This window comes from Prunus avium, chromosome 6, assembly GCF_965620075.1.
Source record: "Prunus avium chromosome 6, drPruAviu1.hap1.1, whole genome shotgun sequence".
NCBI classification, from domain to species: domain Eukaryota; kingdom Viridiplantae; phylum Streptophyta; class Magnoliopsida; order Rosales; family Rosaceae; genus Prunus; species Prunus avium.
Genome location: NC_142289.1, coordinates 23,884,644 through 23,909,705, shown reverse-complemented (window position 1 = coordinate 23,909,705; position 25,062 = coordinate 23,884,644). Strand labels below are relative to the sequence as shown.

Sequence of the window (25,062 nt, the reverse complement as noted above, 5' to 3'; positions counted from 1 at the left end):
TCTTACATTAGGTCTAAAATGCTTTTTTTGTAAAATTTATAAATAGGCTTAATTACACTAATGCCCCCTAAAACTTCGGTCAAATCCCACTTTGCCCTCTCAAACTTAAAATGACTCACTTTCATCCTTTGACTGAGGTTTGGTGATCCATTTTGCCTCATGCCGTCAACTCCATCCAAAACTTTGTTAACTTTGATGACGTGGCTGGGTTGTTTTTGTAATTTTGTATATATGGATCATTACTCACCAATTAAGTGGGTGATGTGGCAAGTGGAGCCTATCTCCAAATAGACAAAAACATAATTAAATATTATAATAATTAAAAATAAAACATAAAACATAAAAAACTACATATAAACAAAATAAAATTAAAAAACAAACAAATCCATAGCAGCCGACACCCCTATCCCCATTTCAACCTTCCCTGCGCTCATCCCCAGCTGTCCCATCCCCATCCCGACCTCTCCTTCTCTCCAACTCTCTCCATCCTTCTCTCTCCCCCTCTATTTTTGTATCGGAATCAAGCCAACCCCTCAAAACACACCATCTCACTAACTTTCTCCTAATTCCATGGTCACGATGGCGGCGGCTCTGCAATCTGAGATCCAACTTGGAATTCACCAAATTCAACAATGCAAGATAAGCAACTCGTTAATTGTTTGTTTATTTATTGTTTAATGCATTTCTATATTCTTCATGTAAGTTGCAGTAAAAATTGAAATGGTTACAAAAATGGATTTCATTAATTGGAGAACTGAAAGACCCAAACCCATCTCTACTCTAACCAAAACTCCAACATTGTATTTTGGTTTTTATCTTTTGAAATTAAGAAACAAAAAAATCCTCAAAGAGAATGAACTAAATCAAGACCCTCATATCAATCGAGTCTTGCAACGTGAGCGAAACAGTGTCGTACGAGTCGATCGCCGCCAACCTCGACGACACGCTCCTCATCTCCCAGAACTCTTTCCCTTACTTCATGTTCATCACCATTAAAGCAGGCAGCCTCGTCCTCCTCTCCCTCACCCTCATCATCGTCACCTACTTCTTCTTCTCCAAAGCCCTTGTCATCCAAATCCTCATCTTCATCTCCTTCTCTGGCCTCAAAATCCATGACAAGTGCAAGAGGAAGGTGGTGGTGACAGTGAATCCAACGGTGATTGTGGAGCCATTCATGAAGGATTTTTTGGGCGGCAATAAGGATTTTTCAAGTGGGATCTGGGTGGGAGGGATTGGGCCTGTTGGGTAGTGTTTTTCATTATTAGAATATTTAGTTCTAATTTTTTAAAGGTAATTTTTATGATTTTTTAAATTTTTAAATTTTTTAAATTTGAATTATATTTAAATCTATGTGGAGGTGGGCTCCACTTGCCACGTCACTTACTTAATTGGTGAGTAATGATCCACATGTATAGAATTACAAAAACACCCCTGCCAAGTTATCAAAGTTAACAGAGTTTTGGATAGAGTTGATGGCAGGGGCAAAGTGGGCACTACTACAAAAAACGAAATAGACGACGGGAATCCACCGTCGTCTAGAAGGTTTTCAAACCGTCATGAAATCGACCGCCATCTTTTGGTATATAAAATAATGTCGGCTAATAACTGACGTCGTTAAAACATTCAACGTCAAAAGAAATTACAAACCAACTTCTAATTACGATACATATATCGTAAAATGAAAACTTCGACAAAAATAGATGACGGTTTTATTAAAACGCAAACGTCTAAATGGTGTTACATGTCAATAATAAAACAAAAACCAATGTACAGATAATTATCCACGTCCCTAAATGAAGGAATACGATTTGTATAACATAGAAACCATCATGGTTAACGTATACTATGTTAAATAAATAAATAAACCGCCGTCTAACAGACAAAAGACGACACAAACACAAAAGAATGGTCGTGTTTAACTTATATTACGTTGAATAAATAAAAAACCAACGTCTAACTAATAAAAGACGACATAACCACAAAAGAACAGACGTTTAAATTATATTACATGTCAATATTCACAAAGGAAACGACGTACAGATAATTATCCACGTCCCTAATTGAAGGAATAAAGATTTGTATAAAACAGAAACCGTCGTGGTTAACATATACTACGTTAAGTAAATTAACTTTTAAAAAAACATCGTATATACAAAAGAACAGCCGTTTACATCGTATAACATGTCATTAATCACGGAATAACCGACGTAAAATGTATTAACCACGACATACTGGTGGAAAAAACGTTGCTTATAATGTTATCGACGTCGAATTATAAAGAAAAACGACTTTTTAAATATATTCCATGTCCATCTCTTACGAGAATCGTCGTTTAAAATTTAGATTTAGACGTCGCTTTTTCTACAAACAGACGTGTGAATAGTTTAAAATTTCGCAATATTACTGAGTACCGCCGTAAAAAGTCCTATCCATGACTACTTTTGTTAAAGGCTGACGTTACAAATAATAATGAAGGCATGTAGAGAAAAAGAAACGACGTGGATTATATTTTGAATGTCGCTTTTTGCAAAATAAAGGACGTGGTTAATTCTCCCTACATCACGAGTATTCAATTGTATGACGTCGTAATTATCTACCACGTCGGTTTCTACAAGATATTGACGTGGTTGGTGTTTTAAAAGTCGCTTGTGTTACCCTCCTTGACGTATGTGTTCAATTAGACATCAGATATTTGAGAATAACCGACGTGCAGAAGATCTGTCACGGCAGTAAATGGAACATAGATGCCTTTATTTCTTCTTTAGATAACGGTAGATTTTAATTGTGGATGGTCTGTTTTACAAATTCGTCGGTTGGAGTACTGAAACGTCGTGTTATAGTGAAATATACGTCGTGCGTTGTTTTGTAGGCCGTCGTTGATGTTTATTACACCCACTTGTGATTTAATTTTTAATAAACCAACGTGTTTTCATTTTCATATGTCGCTTTTAATTTCTTTACGGTCTTTTGCATTTTCTTTCCACGACGTTTGTAAAAATACGACGTTGGTTTTATTGTAGACGTCTGTTTTTCCAGTTTTTTAACTGGACCGTCTTATTTTCCACCTTTATTTTAAGGCTTATTTATGTACATGCCCCCTGTGCTTTCAAACTTGTCTCAGATTACCCCATGTGTTTGCAAACGTCTCAAAATACCCCCAAACCTTTGAAAAACAGTCTCACATTACCCATTCCTTCAGTATTATAGATGTTCCGTTATGTGCTTTGGGCCCCACTTTGTTTTAATCTTTAACCTCTGCGAATAAGGGTTTTTCAGAAAGCCCCTCTTGATTTCAGGCATGGCCGTGTCAACAAAGCTGTCCGCTTCCACAGATGTGCACGCTTATGCTACTGTCAGCTTTTTCTTCATTCTCTCCCAAAACCCACCTCGGAAATCACTGGAATATTAAACCACACTCTCTGGCAACTTCGGAAATCACAAACCCAGATTACAAGCCCTCCAATAAGCTCCAAGTATCATCACATATAATTAAGTTTAGTTAAGAGCTTAATATTAATTAGTAGCTAATAATTTTGTTTGCAGGGGAAGGTGGCGCTAATTATAGGAGGGGACTCTGGGATTGGTCGAGCTATGTGCTATCTGTTTGCTCAAGAGGGTGCAATTGTGGCCTTCACATATGTGAAGGAGCAGGAGGACAAGGACGCAATTGACACACTCCAAATGATAAAAAAGGTGAAGACTTCTGATGCCAAGGACCCTAAGGCCCTTGCAGCCGTCTGGGTTATGATGAAAATTGCAAGAAGGTTGTTGAGGAGGTGGCAAAAGCCTATCTTTCAACCAACCAGCTAGCAGTGGCCTTGCTTCTCCTTGCTTCTCTTCTATTTCCATCAACCCAAATCTTCTACTCCAGAATCTCCCAATTTCAAACTCCACCTCAGAGTTTTATAAACCCCTAATTTCTTCTACCTCAGAGTTTTATAAACCCCTAATTTCTTCTCCAGATTCTCCTAAAATCAAAGCCCACCTCAGATTTTCATAAACCCTAAGCCCTCTTCTCCAATTTCCCCTTCTCACCCAATTTCCCCCTTTCTTAGAACTGAAAAACCCTTATTCGTACAGGTTAAAGATTAAAACGAAGTGGGGCCCAAAGCACGTAACGGAACATCTATAATACTGACGGAACGGGTAACGTGAGACCGTTCACTACTACAAAAAACGAAATAGACGACAGGGATCCACCGTTGTTGTAATGCTTTGAAAACCGTCGTTAAATCGACCGCCATCTTTTTGGGTGTCAAACTACGACGGCTTTTCACCGTCATTGTTTATCTGTAACGTCGACGGTTTTTAAAGAAAATCGTCGTTGTTTAGAGGTAAAGATCGTTAATTATAGGAGGAAAGACGGCGGTCGTCGTGTATTGTAGGTTAAGATGACGGTTTTTTATGAAAACCGTCATCTTTACATATAATAGACGACCCTTTTTAAAAAAAAAACCATCATATTTACTTCACAATAGACGACCCTTTTTTTAAAAAAAAAACCGTCATCTTTACATATAATAGACGACCCTTTTTATAAAAACCGTCGTTAATTATTTGTAAAGACCATGATTTATTATAAAAACCGTCGTCTAATAAGTTACTAAACTGCTACATTTTAGTTCTTTTTTATTTCCTATGATGCTATACAACGATTTTAACTAGAAAACCAACCATAATGCTTTATTAATGACTATATACACTCAAAAATAGTTTCTTTCATAAAACTTGAAGATTCAATAGTTATTACATAGTTAACCAATCTTTATTCTACAACAAACATAATTCCTACCAATTAAATATAAATATTCAATTGATACATATGGTAATTAAGTAGTACATTCTTTTCCTAACAAGACCTATGTACTCCTAATCCAAGCCTTCCTCATCCAAACATACAAATGATGCACAACTGAAGTCTCCTCCATCATCCTTGTAAATAAATCAAAATGACAGAGAGAGAAAAACAGCTAAGATTATAAACATATAAAATTAGGTGGAAGAGAAATTTTACCATTGGACCATATTTCCATAGAAAACTTGTAAAATGAGCATAAAAAAGACCATCGAGAACCTGCAAAAGGAAAAATATATAAATAAAATGATGGTGAAAAGAGAAGGTAACAAATTTTCAACAACAAAAAGACATATGACTCACATAGAAAAGACCATAGAAAACCTGCAAAAGAAAAAGTTATAAATCTGCAAATAAAAAAAGAAGAGTTAGAGCATGATCTCTCAAAAGAAGCACAACAGTAATATACTTGGATAAGCTATTACCTTAAAGTGTCATCAGAGAAGAAGAGCAATAGATATGGCTGAAAATGTCATAACTGATTAACAAGGTTCACAACTTGGTGCAACCATCACGATTTACAGTCGAAATAATCTCAGGGAGACAAAGAACATATCAGAAACGCAAAAAGACTAATCCAGAATTCACTAGCAAGATATAGAAGGGTATTGAGAGATTATGTGACTTTCAAATCAAACCTTTCGAAAGGTAGGAGGCTAGGGTTTCGATCTTCACAATTATCAGGAGATTAGGACAATTATAGGGCTTGGACCTTCAGAGGAGTGCGAGGGCCAAGGGCCTGAAATGGTGATGACAGCCATGGGCCTAAAGTGGCCTACGCGACAGATTTCGACGAGTCTTTCTAGATCGCGATTACGAAATTGAAAAGCTAATCAGACCAAGCTGTTGAGGTTGATGAGAAAGTTGAACACCTGAGATGGAGATCATCGTTAAAGAGCGTGGAGATCGAGATCTTCACCATCCAACCAGCTTTGATTCTCAAATACAGAACCTCCCTCTCCATCTTATGGATCTGCGAAGACCTCAATATCTCAACTCCTTCATTGATATCGATTTTCTGATGATTTTGTAGAGAGTTTCATGAGGGTGTTTTAGAGAGCTCAGTAGGGTTTCAAGGAGGGAGAGATAAGGTTTTCAGAGACGGGGGAAAATCTGAAAATTTGTCTAGCGTGAATTCACTTAAGCGACCTTTTTTTAGCGTGTTTTAAAAGACGACGCTTGTTAGTGATAAGCGTCGTCTTTTAAAAATCAAGTGGCCTTTTTTTGTAAATAAAAACCGTCGTATTTTGCTTACAATTAACGACGGTTTTAACAAAAACGTTGTCCTTACCTATAAACAACGACGACCCTTTTTTTTTAAAAACCGTCATCTTTACTTCATAATAGACGACCCTTTTAAAAAACAAACCTTCATCTTTACATATAATAGACGACCCTTTTTTTTAAAAAAACCGTCATCTTTACATATAATAGACGACCCTTTTTAAAAAAACACCATCATCTTTACATATAATAGACGACCATTTTTTTAAAAAAACTGTCATCTTTACATATAATAGACGACCCTTTTTAAAAAATAGACGACCCTTTTTAAAAAAAAACTGTCATCTTTACATATAATAGACGACCATTTTTAAAAAAAAACCGTCATCTTTACTTCATAATAGACGACCTTGTTTAAAATAAAAAAAAACTGTCGTCTTTACATATAATAGACGACAGTTCTTTAAAATAAACCGTCATCTTTACATATAATAGACGACATTTCTTTCAAAACAACCATGTCTTTACCAAAAAAAAGGACACTTGATTTTTAAAAGACGACACTTGTCACTAACAAGCGTCGTCTTTTAAAAATCAAGTGGCCTTTTTTTTGTTCAACGTGTTTTAAAAGACGACGCTTGTTAGTGACAAGCATCGTCTTTTGAAAATCAATCTAACGCTAGTAGTGTATAAGATGATATATCATGACGGTTTTAAAAACACCGTCGTCTTTTAAAACATAACGACGGTTTTAAGATGCACCGTCGTTTATTTTGTGTCGTGGTTTAACTATTTTGTAGTAGTGGTTTTTCAAAGGTTGTGGGGTATTTTGAGACGTTTGCAAACACATGTGGTAATCTGAGACAAGTTTGAATGCACAGGGGGCATGTACATTAATAAGCCTTATTTTAACTGGACCGTCTTGATTTGTCGTGCCCAAAATCTGCATAATGAAAATGTGATAAGAATTAAAATGATATATAGAGCTATTAATTAATGTCATACAATTAACTGCATAACGAACGTCATACATTACAACAATCAATCAATCCATATATCTTCACACCCATCTCTAACATTCTCACTCCTAAACTCACCTACTAGGTCATCAAATGTGTCAACATTTGGTATCCCTCTAGTAAATGGCTCACACTCAATTCTAATATCACCTAGCACATCATCACCAATAACATCATTATATTCTCTATTAGGCATTGATAACACTACCGACCAAACATCATTATATTCTCTATTAGGCATTGATAACAATACTTGTTTGACTTGAGAAGCCATAACAAATTGGTCGTTCCTATGTCCAACTTTACTCAGATCTACAAGGGTAAATCCAAGTTTGTCGACTACAAGACCCGAAGTGTTATCTATCCAATCACACCTCAAGACTGGGATTCTAAACTTTTGGTAGTCAAGGTCCCAAATTTCTTGAATAACCTCATAAAAACCCATATTGGAGACAATATGGTTTTTATCATTGGCACTAGCAACTTGCATAGTATATGCAAGTAAATAAACTCCACTATTTTGGACAGTTCGCACATCATCTTGTGCCTTGGTGTTAAATTTAACACCATTAATAAGATAGCTCCTATATGATGGCACTGCCATGCTTGGACCAGCTGCTAGCCACCTCAAGTAATCTGATACGCCATTATTCTCTTCTGCATTAAGTTCACTTTGAACCTGCAAATTAATAATATATTTTAATTCAATCTAACATATAGAAAGAAAGAAAATTAAAAGTTCAATATGTCATTCAATAACATATATACCTTAAAGCGTAGCCATTGAATGAAAGTGCTATTGTGCTTATCTTGTAGCCACTTTGTTTTCTTTCTAAATTTTGGATAAGTGGTCTTGATGTGTATCATATGTTCCCTACAATTGACATGAAAAAAATCAAGCATTACGGTCCCTTGTATATAAGATAAACATAAACAATAATAATATTTAAAACGGCTACATATGTAAAATTAAACTCATACGTACTCGATATAAGGTAGGACTTCCTTCGTATTCTCCAAGACATATAGATGTGCTTGGTTCAACAAGTCCAGATCAACTAAGCTCACTGTGCAACCTGATAATGGCTTTGAAACTCCCATCTTCTGCCTTGAAGGCACTCCAACTGTACTAACATCAGATAAATGCTCAGTACAAAACTCTACAACTTCTTCAGCTTTATACCGCTCAGCAATGCAACCTTCGAGACAAGTATGATTCTGAACATACCCCTTTAGCACTTTCATATATCTTTCAAACGAATACATCCATCTAAAATATACTGGCCCACATAGTCGAACTTCTCTGACAAGATGTACTACTAGATGAACCATGATATCAAAGAATGAAGGGGGAAAGTACTTCTCAAGCAAACACAAAGTAACTACTACATCTTCTTCCAACTTATCTAGCTTGGAAACATCTACCGTCTTTGCACATATAGCATTGAAGAAGAAGCACAATCGAGTTATTGCATACCTTGCAGGCTTCTCCAAAACAAAACGAATTGCCACAGGGAGCAATTGTTGCATCAAGGTATGACAATCATGAGATTTAAGGCCAAGAAGTCTTGAATCTTTTAAAGATACAAGATTTTTTATATTTGAAGAATAACCTTCAGGGACATTCATACCATAAAAAGAATTTCAAACTGCTCTCTTCTCTGCTCTTAACAAATTCCAAGGCCCTGGAGGCAAGCGAGTATATCTTTCTCCATACTCGGGTTGCAAATCAGTTTTGACCCCTATGTTCAATAAATCTAATCGAGCAGCAATCCCATCTTTATTTTTTCCAGGGATCTCCAACAATGTACCAATGATACTATCGCAAATATTTTTCTCAATGTGCATAACATCTAGGGCATGCCTTACATGGAGGTATTTCCAATACTCGAGATCAAAGAATTTTGATTTCTTCTTCCAACAAACTCTGTCACCATCATTCTCACCAACACTTCCCCCATTTTTCGAGCCCCAGATGTAATTAATATCTTCAACCATATGTATGACTTCTTCTCCGGTTAATGACTCGGGAGGCGGGCCACCTTCAGGTTTCCCATTAAAAGCTGCATGTTGCCTCCTATATGAATGATTGATTGGTAACCATTTTCTATGCCCAATGTAACAAATTTTGTGGCCATTTTTCAACCTGTGACTAGGTGTATCATCGCCGCATATCGGACAAGCTTTATATCATTTAACGACACAACTAGATAAGTTCCCATAAGCAGGAAAATCATTAATTGTCCACAGTAATACACCTTTGAGTATAAAGTATTCTCCTATGTGTGCATCATACACTCCTCTAATCTCATCCCACAGAGATTTTAAATCATCAATCAAAGGCTCTAAGTAGACGTCTATATCATTTCCGGGCTGTTTAGGACCGGAAATCAATAAGGTCAACATCATGAACTTCCGCTTCATGCAAAGCCATGGTGTGAGATTATATGTAACTAAGATAACTGGCCAACAACTGTATCTGCTACTTAAAGAACTGTGGGGATTGAATCCATCAGATGAGAGAGCCAATCTCAAGTTTCTTGGCTCTTTACCATACTCGGGCCATTTATCATCAACAAGTTTCCAAGACGGGGAATCCGCTGGATGAGACATATGACTGTCAATTGATTTTCTTGCAGCATGCCAAGTCAAACTCTTAGCTGTCTTATGTGATTGAAACATCCTTTTAAACCTTGGAATTGGAGGAAAATACCACACCACCTTCGCTGGCACACCCTCTTTCAAGAACCCATCTTTGCTTTCCTTCCACCTTGAGATACCACAAGTTGGACAATTAGTTGAATCTTTATACTCATTCCTATACAAAATGCAGTCATTGGGACATGCGTGGATTTTCTCATAACTCATCCCTAAAGCAGACAAAGTCTTTTTTGCCTCGTACATAGAGGAAGGTAGTGTATTTCCTTCTGGAAGCAAACCTCCTTGAAGTATCAATAATTCTGTAAAACAAACATCACTAATCCCATATTTTGCTTTCAAATTATATAACTTCACCAAAGCCGACAACTTCGTGTACTTACTGCAACCAGGGTACAAGGGTTGATCTCCATTCCCAATCACATTGGGAACGGACGCAATTAACTATAATAATGAAAAGTTAAGGACTTGGCCCCAACAATGAAAGAGAGTTAATGGTGGGATTTCTTAGATTTATAATATATATTGATGATGATCACGTGTACATAAACTAATATATATATATTTTTAGATTTCTCTATCCCTTGTGCTGATCCACTTTAACCAAGCCATGCCTCCTTGAAAAAGGAATTTGCTTTCCAACTTTTTTTTATTTTTACTCTTTGTACTTTTTTTTTTATGTAACAAAAATGAAAAAGCAAGGGAAGGAATCATGTTTTGGGAATGATTACACAAAAAAGAAAAAAAAGGTTGTAACAAGGATGAAAAATGGTTAGTAAGAATGAAGCCATGAAAGACAAAGAAGCTGGTGAAGGAAGAGACGGTGAGAAAGGCAAAGAAGCTGGTGAAGGAAGCCATGAAAGAAATTGTTTGAAATTGAATGGACTAGGAAGTGGGCACCAACTATAAACTCCAATACTACTACTCTTGCAAAGGTTTCTATTTCAATTCCTCACTATTATTTTTCTGTCTTAATTTGATTTTTTTTTCTCTCTGCTTTCTTTTCCTCCTTGTTTTCTCTCTTTTTGATTTCCCGCATTTTCAATTTTGTCGCCACAAAGCTTTCTAAACGGACGCAATTAATGAGAGAGAAGACAAGACGCCATAGAAAGTCGCGACAAAGTTGAAGACGATTGAACGGATGCAATTAACTATAATAATGAAAAGTTAAGGACTTGGCCCCAACAATGAAAGAGAGTTAATGGTGAGATTTCTTAGATTTATAATATATATTGACAGTCCCGATCTCTTGGACCACAGGGGTCCAAGAGATTTGTGGTCACTCACCGTTGGATGTAAATTCAACGGTTCACTCACTCTTGCACTCCTTTTAAGAAACTTTTTTGAACCATTGGATTAATATCCAACGGTAGGTGACCACAATTTCTTCGACCCCTGTGGTCCAAGAGATCAGGATGATGATCATGTGTACATAAACTAATATATATATTTTTAGATTTCTCTGCCCCTTGTGCTGATCCACTTTAACCAAGCCATGCCTCCTTGAAAAAGGAATTCGATTTCCAACTTTGTTTTTATTTGTACTTTTTGTACTTTTTTTTATGTAACAAAAATGAAAAAGCAGGGAAGGAATCATGTTTTGGGAATGATTACAAAAAAAGAAAAAAAGAAAAAAAAGGTTGTAACAAGGATGAAAAATGGTTAGTAAGAATGAAGTCATGAAAGACAAAGAAGCTAGTGAAGGAAGAGACGTTGAGAAAGACAAAGAAGCTGGTGAAGGAAGCTTCTTTGTCTTTCATGGCTTCATTCTTTTTGATTTTTTTTTCTCTCTGCTTTCTTTTCCTCCTTGTTTTCTCTCTTTTTGATTTCCCGCATTTTCAATTTTATCGCGACAAACCTTTCTGAACGGACGCAATTAATGAGAGACAAGACAAAACGCCATAGAAAGTCACGACAAAGTTGAAGACGGTTGAACGGACGCAATTAACTATAATAATGAAAAGTTAAGGACTTGGCCCCAACAATGAAAGAGAGTTAATGGTGGGATTTCTTAGATTTATAATATATATTGATGATGATCACATGTACATAAACTAATATATATATTTTAAATTTCTCTGCCCCTTGTGTTGATCCACTTTAACCAAGCCATGCCTCCTTGAAAAAGGAATTCGCTTTCCAACTTTTTTTTTATTTTTACTTTTTGTACTTTTTTTTTTATGTAACAAAAATGAAAAAGCAGGGGAAGGAATCATGTTTTGGGAATGATTACAAAAAAAAAAAGAAAAAAAAAAGGTTGTAACACGGATGAAAAATGGTTAGTAAGAATGAAGCCAAGAAAGACAAAGAAGCTAGTGAAGGAAGAGACGGTGAGAAAGGCAAAGAAGCTGGTGAAGGAAGCCATGAAAGAAATTGTTTGAAATTGAATGGACTAGGAAGTGGGCACCAACTATAAACTCCAATACTACTACTCTTGCAAAGGTTTCTATTTCAATTCCTCACTATTATTTTTTTGTCTTAATTTGATTTTTTTTTCTCTCTGCTTTCTTTTCCTCCTTGTTTTCTCTCTTTTTGATTTCCCGCGTTTTCAATTTTGTCGCGACAAACCTTTCTGAACGGACGCAATTAATGAGAGAGAAGACAAGACGCCATAGAAAGTCGCGACAAAGTTGAAGACGGTTGAAGCTATAATTGCTAGGGTTTCTCTAAAACTACGTCCATAAATTGGAAGGAGTGGAAGAAAGAGAAAGGAGAGAAAAAGAAAAGAAAAGTAGAAAGAAAATGTCTTATTCCTTCCAATCTTATCTGGATCTTAGTTTAGCTCCACCAATACAGACAAGGGTGCAACCACTTGAACCGGTCTGGGCGCCCTATTTTGTGTCCTCACGAGGACCCGTGACCGTCAATGACTCGTTACTCCTTGACAACGATGTTGCCATTAGAGTTGCGAGGAGTTTGGTGACTCCCAGGGATCTGCACATACTGGGAATGAGGGATGACAACCACATAGTGAGCGATGTTGTGGCAATGGACGTGCAGAGTGCGGCATGTATTGTAAGTGTGGGGCATTGCCTCATTGCAAAAACTCATGAGGTGCAATTCCTAAAAGCTCAATTGACAACGGAGCAGAAATTGGTTGATGAATATCAGCATGACAACAGAAGACTGAAAAAGGATAAAACAGAGAGGGAAGAGCAGCATCCACACCAGCTTGAGATTTTGCGGGCAGAAAATGAAAGTGATCAAAGATGATAACTTTTTATTCTAAAGAGATGCCAAAACGACAGGAGGCCTCGGAGCTACCGAGTAAACGCAAACGCGGAGATCACGACTCTAGTTTTGCTGAAGCTAAGATAGTGATTTTTGGAAGCTCAAGTGATGAGCCCCAAGAAGCTGTGCGTGAAAACCCGGGATAGGAGATTCATAGCGCAAAACTAAAGGCTCCTATCGTGCAAATTTGAAGTGTGGACGATAAAGATGATGAGGAAGAAGAAGAAGAAGAAGAAGAAGAAGAAGAAAGTGTTGTTGTTTGTTTTTTTATTTATTTATAATATATATTGATGATGATCACGTGTACATAAACTAATATATATATTTTTAGATTTCTCTGCCCCTTGTGCTGATCCACTTTAACCAAGCCATGCCTCCTTGTAAAAGGAATTCGCTTTCCAACTTTTTATTTATTTATTTATATTTTTTGTACTTTTTTTTTATGTAACAAAAATGAAAAAGCAGGGGAAGGAATCATGTTTTGGGAATGATTACAAAAAAAAAAAAAAAAAAAAAAAAGGTTGTAACACGGATGAAAAATGGTTAGTAAGAATGAAGCCAAGAAAGACAAAGAAGCTAGTGAAGGAAGAGACGGTGAGAAAGGCAAAGAAGCTGGTGAAGGAAGCCATGAAAGAAATTGTTTGAAATTGAATGAACTAGGAAGTGGGCACCAACTATAAACTCCAATACTACTACTCTTGCAAAGATTTCTGTTTCAATTCCTCACTATTATTTTTCTGTCTTAATTTGATTTTAGTTTTTTTCTTCTTCATATAAATGGAGTGACATATATGATGTAATTTGTTTCTCAGATGGATAACGAATGGCTGCAATTTAACAAGTTGACCATATATAACTTGAAAGAGTATTAGGTTTCCAGTACTATTAACTATATCTTTTTCATTAAATAAAACTTTATTATAGATTTTCAGATGAATACAGAAAGGGAGCACGTCAGTTTGTCAATGTAGCATAAAGACATGTGGGAAACTTAGATATTATAGTATGCCCTTGTTTGGAATGCAGAAACCTACAACATTACCACTTTAATTTAGTGTATGAACACTTGGTCATAAAAGGCATGGATCTTGCGTACACCACTTGGGTTTTTCATAGTGAAAGTCCAAGTAATAATGTTCAATATGAAGATGTGGAAATGCCTGTGGCATATAGGTTGTACCATGACTTTTATTTCCAAAATGATGAATTTGAGAGGTACCCTTGTGAAAGTAAAGAGGCAGAAATTGAAAATTTTGTTAGAGAAGTTGAAACTCCTTTGTTTCTTGGTTGTACTGAGTATACAAAGATGTCAGCAGTTGTTGCTTTGTTGAAGTATAAAGCAACACATAGTCTTACAGATAATGCTTTTGATGAAATGCTTAGTCTTACAGATAATGCTTTTGATGAAATGCTTCAAATTTTTGTTGATATGCTACCAGAAAATAACACACTTCCTGGTTCATTATATACAACCAAAAAGATATATAAGGCATTTGAACTTGGATATGAGAAGATACATGCATGCGTGAATGATTGTTGTCTATTTAGAAATGATCTTGAGATGGTAGAGGAATGTCCTAAATGTGGTTCTTTGAGATGGAAAGTGAATCAACGCAATTCTAAAATTGAAAAGGGAGTCCCTGCAAAAGTATTGCGTTACTTTCCAATAGTACCACGATTGAGGAGGATGTATGCAATAACTGAGACAGTTGAACAATTAAGGTGGCACTCAACACATAAAAGTCAAGATGGTAAGATGAGACATCCCGTTGATTCCTTGGCATGGGATAGGATAAACAAGAAGTGGCCTTCTTTTGGATTAGACCCTCGAAATATTAGATTTGGCCTTTGTACTGATGGTTTTAACCCTTTTCAAGATCTTAGTTCTAAATATAGTTGCTGGCCAGTTGTCTTGGTTATATATAATTTGCCTCCTTGGTTATGCATGTCTAAGGAGAGTTTGATGTTGACTTTACTAATCCCAGGTCCAAAATAGCCAGGTAATGACATAGACATTTATTTGGCACCACTTATAGATGATTTAAAAGATCTATGGAATAATGGGGTGAAGGTGTATGATGCATTTAGTAAGGAGACGTTCAACCTAAAAGCTGTTTTGATGTGGACAGTAAATGACTTTCCAGCTTATGGAAACCTATGCGGATGGTCTACCAAAGGAAGGTTTGCATGTCCAGTTTGTCGTAAAGACACATGTGCTGATTGGTTGACACATAGTCATAAATTTTCATACATGGGTCATAGAAGATTTCTTGCTCCGAATCATCCATATCGCAAGAAAATGAGTTGGTTTAATGGACATCATGAAGATATAGGAGTAGACCAAAGATTTCTACAGGTGAAGAAATTTATCTTGAAGTTGATAGCATTATGACTGATTGGGGGAAAAAGAACAAGAATGGAAAAAAGAATAAACAAAGAAAAGACAACAAGGAAAAAAAAGAAACCAAGGAAAAGAAGGAAAAAAATAGGAAGAGGAAGAGGAATCAAATGAAAGATGCGAATTTTTCTGATCTTATATGGAAAAAGAAATCAATATTTTTTGAGTTGCCATATTGGAAGGTATGTTATAAATTATAGTATTAGTAGTTTGCTGAAAATGTTTCTATTTAATTTCTTATTTTTGGCATAGGTTAGCTATTGCAATGACTACTATAACACCATATTGCTTATTGATTTACAGAATCTACTTCTACGTCATAATTTGGATGTCATGCATGTAGAGAAGAATATTTGTGAGAGTATTATTGGAACACTTTTACTTACGAAGGGAAAATCTAAGGATGACATCAAATCTTGTAAAGACTTGGAAAATATGGGGATTAGAAAAGATTTGCACCCCAAAAAAACAGGAAAGCGTTTTTATCTATCTGCAGCACCTCACACTCTATCAAAGAAAGAGAAGGAAACTTTTTGTTGGAGGCTTGCCAATTTAAAACTACTTGATGGTTATGGTTCAAATATTGGAAATTGTATCTCCTTGGAAGATAGTAAGATTTTTGGTCACAAGTCCCATGATTATCACATGCTAATGCAGCAATTGCTGTCAGTGGCATTGAGGGGCCTTTTACCTAAAGGTCCAAGGACTGCAATTTTCCGGTTGTGTGCATTCTTTAATGAGTTATGCCAAAGAGTTGTAGATAGAAACAAACTAGAAAAATTGGAGGAAGACATTGTACAGATGTTGTGCATGTTAGAAAGGTTCTTTCCTCCTTCTTTCTTTGATGTAATGGTGCATTTGACAATCCACCTAGGACGGAAAGCTCGTCTATGTGGACCGGTTCAATATCGTTGGATGTATCCATTTGATAGGTAGTTTTCAATTTATCAAAATTAATATACATTTTAAACTTGAAATGAAATTTGTTTCAATTCTAACTCATTGGTATTTTAGGTATATGAAAGTGTTGAAAGGATATGTTATGAATCGTGCACGACCGGAAGCTGAACGCTACCTAGCTAAAGAGTGTGCTTTGTTATGTAGCAGGTATATAAAGCAAGCTGATGATATAGGCTCCAGGAAGGCGCGCAATGAAGAGTTTGAAAATGATTTACTGCTGGAAGGGCGTCCAATATCTCAAGGAAAACAAATAATTCTTACAAATGAGATGTTACAAATTGCTCATCGCCAAGTGTTGTTCAATATGGTAGAAGTGTAGCCATATAGAGAGTAAGTTTTGTAACCTTTTTACTAATTTGTAACCTTGCATGGAAGTGACATTTCAAAAAATTCCTAACACATTACTTACTATGTTAGGATGCATTTGGATGAACTTAGGCACTCAAATAGACATCTATTAAAGAATGAAACTTTATTACAGAAAAAGCACGTGGAGTCATTTAGCACATGGTTGGATGCTAAGGTATTAAGAGATCTTATCATGATTAATGGATTTTGAATTTTATGTAATTGATACTTAAATCTAAAACATGCTTACATTTTGGACAGATTAGGGCAGAGAAGATGGTTCACAATGTGTCAAATACTTTAAAGTGGCTTGCGCGTGAGCCTAGTCGCTATGCAATTTCATATTCTGGTTTTATTATTAATGGTCTTCAGTTTCACACTAAAGAATCTGAGAAACTCATCAAAACAGCGGTGTTTCACTTGAGGCAACAACTATTTGTGTATCTAGTGCAAGAGACCATACACCAATCACAAGGAAAGTAGCTTATTATGGGGTTTTGAGAGAAGTCATAGTCTTGTCATATCATGAATTTTATATTGCCTTATTCAAGTGTGATTGGGCAAGCATTGTGAATGGCATCAAACTAGATGATGGATTTACCTTAGTTAACCTCCACGAAGGACAAAGTCAGTTTGAAAGGGATCTTTTCATTTTAGCATCACAAGCTAAACAAGTTTTTTATTCTAGGGAGGATGAGACATCTAGTTGGTATGTTGTCATGAAAGCACCTCCCAAAGGATTTCAAGATTTGGAGATATTCGATGAGATGGAAAGTGGCACATCTACCCCATTTGATGTATCAAAACTTGATTATAATGATGATGATGAGAATGAACAATATGTGCGAATGGACGTCGATGGATTGTTTTTTGATGAGTAGTGTAATAAATCGTCTAACATTGGATGTGAAAGGATAATATTAAATATATGTCTTCGCTTGCTGTATTTAACATCCTCTCTTTAAAGAGTGGTGATTTTTTAAATTTCAGTGCTAGTTGATAGTATATAGGGATAATATGTCACTACATAGCTAAATCATGTATTTATTGTTTTCTAGGTTGGTTGCTGTCAAAGTTTTTTGACAATTATATCACAAGATGTCTGGTGGTGAGGTGAGACTTTTTTATTTATTTTTTATACTTTTCTTCAAAGTGAATAATACTCGGTACTAATTTTATTTATGTATTTGTGCTGTGAACTCTTCTAAGATTGTTGTGAAGAGAACATCAAAACAAATCAAGGCAGCATTGGTTATTGCAACTGAACGTCGAAATTTGGGAGTTCGTATATGTGATGAGAGGATGAATAACAAAGAGAAACAACCAAGAGGTAAACAACAAGATAATTGGCAGCGGAAAACTACAATGAGAGGACAGGGTGAAAATGAGGTTAGAAAATTTAATTTGAGGTCCAATTTTTCATATACTCTACCAGCCACTGATGTAGAAGAGCAACCAGCACAAGCTGAAAATGTTGCACAAATCAAAGAACAAAAAAAAGAAGAGAGGTCCTACTAGAATGGCAGTTATTCCCCTAGGCAAAAAATCACAGTTAGAAGTTAGTTTCAATCTCCGGGGACAACTATGTGGTCCAAATTCAGAGTCTTTTGCCTCATTTCTTGGGGTCTAAACCCAAGCGCATGTGCCTATTGTTATGTCAAGTTGGAAGGACCTTAAAGAAATAAACAAGGATGAGCTTTGGCCATTAATTTAGGTTTGCTTTTAATTTTAATTTTAATTTTTATATACCAAACTGTTATTTGACCCGTTCTCTACTTGGAAAATGAACTGCTATTGTATTTGAAAATACAGCAAAACTACATAGTGGGAGATGAGCATAAAAACTTTACTTTTAGGATGATGGGAAAATATTGGAGACAATTTAAATCAAAAATAACAACAGCAATTCGTGAAGCAAGTAAAAGAAAGCATAAGGCACGTGCCATTGCCCTTGTTAAGCCAGACTAAAGTCAAAGGAAGATTGGGACAAATTTGTCAAAGAAAGACTTGGAGCAGAATTTCAAGTAAGTATTTCTTTCTTAGCAATCATTATACTTTCAGGTATTCTTATCAATTTCTAACATTTTTTTCACTGATGTAACTATTTGTCTCTTGCAGAAACTAAGTGAAAAATTTAGAGCAATGAGAAAGCAGCAAAAGTACACACATACAATGAGTCGAAAAGGCTATGCCCATATGGAGTATGACATGGTATGATTACTAAGCATACGACCAAATATTTAGTTTAATTTTTTTTTTCAAGTAGATACCTAATTTGTTCTCATGTAGAAATTAAATCATCCAAATCCTGAAGAAATAAATAGAGTCACATTGTGGACAAAAGCGCATGAGAGAAAGAATGGTACACCAATTAACGAAGTTGTTAGCAACATATTGGTAAGACACCAAATGAAAGTTTCAAATTAATATTATTTGTCTATGTGACTTAGTCAGTTGAAGCTGCTGGGTTTATTCAGTTGAAGTTGATGAGGTTTGGTTATGATGCATTAATTTTTATAAGAATATTTGTTTCTGTGTTAGTGATATTAGTTTATTAAGCTTATGTTTTATATATTATAGAAAGATATAAAGACGTGCAATGAGTCAAAAGAGAATCCACCATCGAGAAATTCTATACGAGATGATGCTATAGCAAGAGTTATAGGACCTGAAAGTTGTGGCCGAGTTCGAGGGCTTGGGTTTGGTGCAACACCCTCTAGAGTAGATGCAGTAATTCAAGGCAGTGGACGAGTGAAGGAACTTGAGTCCGTAGTGAAATCTCAATCTCAAAGGATGGAGCTAATTGAAGCCAAACTTGAAGCATTTATTAAAATGTCTCAAGAGGTATACAACTCTTAAAATAATTTATGAAGCATTTATTCATATAGTTATTTATTAAATCACAAATTTTTTCTCAAGATGATAATTATAGCATGATATAGTAAACTGTGAGATAGCTTATAATTTCTAAATTATATTCATCTTCCATTGTATTTCATATAGTCACAACAAGGAAGCCGTCATGTACAAGATAAAAGTTACAATGTGAATTCAAGATGTGGTCAAAGTAGCAATCTTGAGTATGGAAGATGCCAACTCTTACACTGGTACAATTTTGAGCTGGAGCAAGTTGTAGCTGAGGGACATGTTGCCTCAACAGACCCAAGTGTTAAAGTTCATCATATGCCTCTTGGACGCGATTGTTGGAAGGTTTGGGTTGATGAAGTGCTTGATGAACAACTTAACTTGTATAGGCCCACAGATGAAGCACGAAGACTTGGTGAAGCTTTAGGCAGTATTGTTGCATGGCCAAAAAGTTGTATAAAATTGCTTAACTAAGGTATTTTCAATTTACTTTGACATTGCTGAACATTCAAAGTTTCTATATAACATAATAATCTCTTTTTTGCTACATATGTTATTTTTTCAGGTGCTTAGACTATGTTTGACAATGCTTCCAAATTGCAATACTCACCATTTTGACAAGGATTTTGAGGTGCAACTAACCAAGTTTCTAAAGCATGTTTCAGCATGATCTAAGTGCAATCAATCATGTTTTTAGATTATTTTGACAAGGATTTTGAACTGTAATTATATGCATAGAACAATCATTTTGCACAATTAGAATAATTGGGATGAATATAACTTTGTAATATGTATGGAACTCCTTATTTATCTTTTGAATGAAAGCTTTGTATTCTAGGATGCCTTATGAATGTAAAGTAAGGAAATATTTATGTTTATCATAGAGCTTCAATTTATAGATAAATTATACTTTTATCAGGTAATTTTGATAATTATTAAAAAAAACATATATATTTGATATAACAACGTGCATTGCCTGTTGTCAAAACATAAACAACAACGAGCACAGACACGTTGTCATAATATTACAAAATGACACGCTCGGCATGTTGTTGTCAATCTCTCCTACAATGTGCGAGTGTTGTGGTTAATGTTGTTCACAACGAGCGCCAAAATAAACGACGACGTGCAATGCGTGTTGTCGAAAGCCCCACACATTTGAACGACATTGGCTTCAACAACGTGCGCCGCATGTTGTCAATATGTTTTCACAACGCACATTGCGCGTTGTGAAAGGACTTTTTTCTTATAGTGGAGCTCTTGGGCATAAAAAATTGATGATGGACTACTTTGTCCCAAATCCTATCTACACGCTTGAGGACTTCAGACGTCGATTCCGAATGAGGCGTCATGTTTTCCTTCGTTTGGTAAATGATATCCCAAATGTCAACCCCTACTTCAGACAGACAACTGATGCCACTGGTAATCTTGGTTTCTCGCCCCACCAAAAGCTTATGAGTGCAATCCGAATGTTGGCATATGCAAGCTCAGCAGATCAAATCGATGAATCCATGAGGATATCTAAGTCAACTTCCATTGAGAACCTTGGTGAATTTTGCCGTACAATTGTTCACACATACAAGGATGAGTACCTTCGACAACCAACACATGAGGACCAAAATAGGCTCCTAGAAAGAGTGGAGAGGCGGGGCTTTCCTGGAATGATAGGATCCCTTGACTGCATGCATTGGGTGTGGAAGAATTGTCCAATGGGATGGAAAAGGTCTTTTAGTGGTAAATCAAAAAAACCAACTATTGTTTTGGAAGTGATAGCATCCTTTGACACATGGTGTGGCATGCTTTCTTTGGAATCCTGGGGGCCTAAAATGACATCACCGTACTCGGACATTCACCTCTCTTCAATTCCCTCACGGAGGGTAACTCACCTCAACTAGACTACTACATCAACGATCGTCGATACAACATAGGGTATTACCTTGCTGATGGTATTTACCCAAAGTAGGCAACACTTGTTGAATCAATTAGACATCCTGAGAATGCGGCAGATGAATATTTTTCCACCATGCAAGAGGCATACTATAAGGACGTTGAAAGAACTTTTGGTATTCTTCAAGCTCAATTTGCAATCATTAGGCAACCGACAAAAGGGTGGAGTCTAGCAAAACTTAACTCCATTATGATGATTTGCATAATACTGCACAACATGATTGTGGAAGACGAACGGGATGACTACTACGATGGAGAGTCCGACAACGAAGATTCTGATCCAAATAGGTCAAAGAGAGCCTGTGCATCGATATATGATGGACCCGATTTTCCTCGAGATCTATGAACAGGTAGAATCTCCATGGAAGCATACATGAGTCAATATAGAGCAATACGTTGTCCTGTTGCAAACAATGACTTACAAGACGACCTTGTTGCGCATCTCTGGAACATGCGAGGCCAAGAACAATGATTTTGTGGCTTGTTTTTATTTTGAGTTGTGTGGCTTGTTTTTACTTTGAGTTGTGTGGCTTGTTTTTACTTTGAGTTGCGTGGCTTGCTTTTATTTTAAGTTGTGTGGCTTGTTTTCATTTACGTGGTATGTTGTAATAAATTGAATTCATTATAACTTCTCTGTGTGGCTTGTGATTTATTTGAACCAGTACGGATAACATACATAAAACAAGTACAGTCATAAGCACTTTAGCTACCACATGAATAATTTAGACTATAACAACTATAATATATAGACACCAACTATTAATATTAAAGACATGAATAATATAAAGACATGAATAAGCACTTCAGCTACTATTTAGAGACAACACCAACTATAATAATATAAATACACCAACTACAACAACTACTTTAATATAAAGACTACGAAATACTAATATAAAGACTACAAGCTACTTCAATATAAAGACTACTAATACCAACTTAAATATTAAAGATACCAACTACTTTAATATAAAGACACAAACTACTAATATTAAATAGTAAAATCATCTTCACTTTGGAATGCTGGACAACAGTCATCTGATAGTGAACTAGCATTTGGAAACAACTCACGAGAATGATGTCGTTCTCGAATTGCCCTCTTTTTCCCCTCAAAAAACTCTTTAGAGTTTGGAGTCATGTCTGCGGTATTCCTAGCCATGTTATTCTCAGCCATCTCTTCTTGTCGTTGTTAATCCATTTGCTCATATCTCTTCCTCTTATCCTTTTCTACCTTGGTGGTTTGTTATGCAAGAGTTAGCAAGGCGGAAACAATTTCGTCCCCAACTACCTTGGCATCCTTTTCCTTGGCCATTTGCTTCTCCTTTCTTGCTTTATTTTGTCCTAGCGTCATAAGGATAGATGGTTGACTTGGAGACGGATCTTCTACAATGTTTGGTGATTGTTCATTATCCTCCTCCAAATTAAAGCTCACATTTCTTTGGCTAAATGGAGTACCATATATTTCTTCCGGTGGATCTTGAAAACCCACCCAATGTTGAACAATATCTGAACAATGATCAAATTTAAATGGTGTCTTGTCATAAATTTCCTCTGTTTTGCGTCGCTAAAAAATGAAAAATACCAAAACTTATAAACACATTTATTTCTAAAATATCAATATAAATAATTAAAATAAACATAAAAAATAATAACTCACTAAATCGGAGATATTGGTTCCACTAGTATAGGTTTTTTCGGCGGTTTTGATGGCTCGATGCCATAGGTTGTAGCTCGAATAGATGTGCTTCTCCCATCTGCCAGCACAACTCTCATGGTTTCTGAAAATGGAAGAATTGATGATGCCTTCTATAGACTCTGTGTATTTTTGTGAGATACGTTCCCAAAGCCCAGTGCCTTTTTGGTTAGTACCCACAATGCTATCTTCAGAGACTTTTATGAAAGCCTTGCAAAGATGTCATCTTCCACTCCTGACCAATTTCGTCCCTTCAAAGTCTGGGACATTTTTCAAACAAGAAAGAGTGTGAAGAGTATTTGACAACAAGAAAGAGTGTAAAGAAAATAAATTTGTAGGAAATGAGTGTGGAAAATATTTGACAACAAGGAGTGTGGAAAGTTGTGAATAAGTAGAGAATGTGATAGAATTTGTAAGAAATGTGGAATGAAATGAGTGGGAAAATTTTTGAAGAAATTTTGAGGTATTTATAGACAAATTTTAAGTTTTTAAATTAAAAAAATATATAATAATAAAGCCAACAAAGGCAATTAAAAAAAAAAGGATGGGTTTTAATGGTCAGACCTCCAACGGTCATGACCAAGAATTTTTTATAATTTTTTTTAAACAACACGTATTTAAAACATTTAAAAACGTGACCACGTTTAAAAAATAAAATAAAAAATGGATGAGTTTCAATGGTCTGACCTCCAACGGCCACGACCAAGAATTTTTTAGGCTTATATATATATCGTTTTTAATGTTGGTTGTTGGATATGCATTTGCACGAGATGATTCGTGCTCTTGCCCACACTTGATAATTTATCTTCTTCAAAAGCACATGCACGGGGCCCACAAAAAATTTGGCTTAGGCCAAAACTGGGCTACATGTGGGCTGGTTGGAGGGCTAAAGGGTCAAATGTGGCCTCCAAATTTGGCCAAAATTTTGTTTAGCCCATGGCTGGAGATGGGTTTTGCATTATTTTAGGGCTATGTTTGGGATATAGCCCATGGCTGGAGATGGCCTAAGTTGTTGGTCTGACTTTTGATTAGTAATCCTAATTTTGAAGCTTCAGCCTTGTTTCAAAACTCTACCATGGTAAAGTGGTATGCTAACGTATTGGTTCAACCTTAAGATTAGATGTACAAGAATGTATATTAAATTTTTTTTGTTTTTAATTATGGCATTGAACTAAGGCTAAAAAATGTTTGAAGGTTTCAGGCCGCAAGGCCTCATTTTTCACCTCTAGTTGAAGGATTCCTCAAATAACAATTTGAGGGATCAAACTCTCAGTTGTTGGATATGTTTTAATGAAATTATGTGGGCGAGAGAATTCGTTTAAATGTTATAAACCGTTTTCACACTTATGACCCACCAAAAATCCAATAACCCTATGAAGGTGCCACTTGTTAAAGTGTCATTGTCAAATTTCTAGTGTTCATTAACTTATAGCACAACAACTAACCTCCGTAAACATATCCACACACCAATAATATGATATTCTAGCAATTAAAGCAGAAAACATTGATAATTTTGGTTCTACCCAACATGATATGTACAACTCCTATAGAGACAAACATATGAAGATCTAGGGTCAAGATGGGTAAATGTTGTATGATCATTTCATGAATCAGCAAGAAAAACATCCAGGGTTGATATTCAAGGTTGAGACAATACTCCATGCTTTTGGGCTGATGCAATTTCTAGACGATCATACAAGTTTTATGGTGATGTCGTTATCTTCGACACTACCTACAACAGCAATCGATATTGTATGATATTTGAACCAATTATGGGAGCAAACAACCATGGTTAGACAATAATTTTTTCTTGACTATGCCAAGTGATGCTCCCAAAATTATTATTACTAATCAAGACCCTGCA

At 35.9% G+C, this 25,062-nt stretch overlaps 1 pseudogene; it reads left to right on the top strand.

The window, feature by feature from the left end:
* The first annotated feature begins 14,068 nt into the window (after positions 1 to 14,068).
* On the top strand, positions 14,069 to 17,574 carry LOC110769780 (uncharacterized; annotated as a pseudogene).
* The last annotated feature ends 7,488 nt before the right edge of the window (positions 17,575 to 25,062 follow it).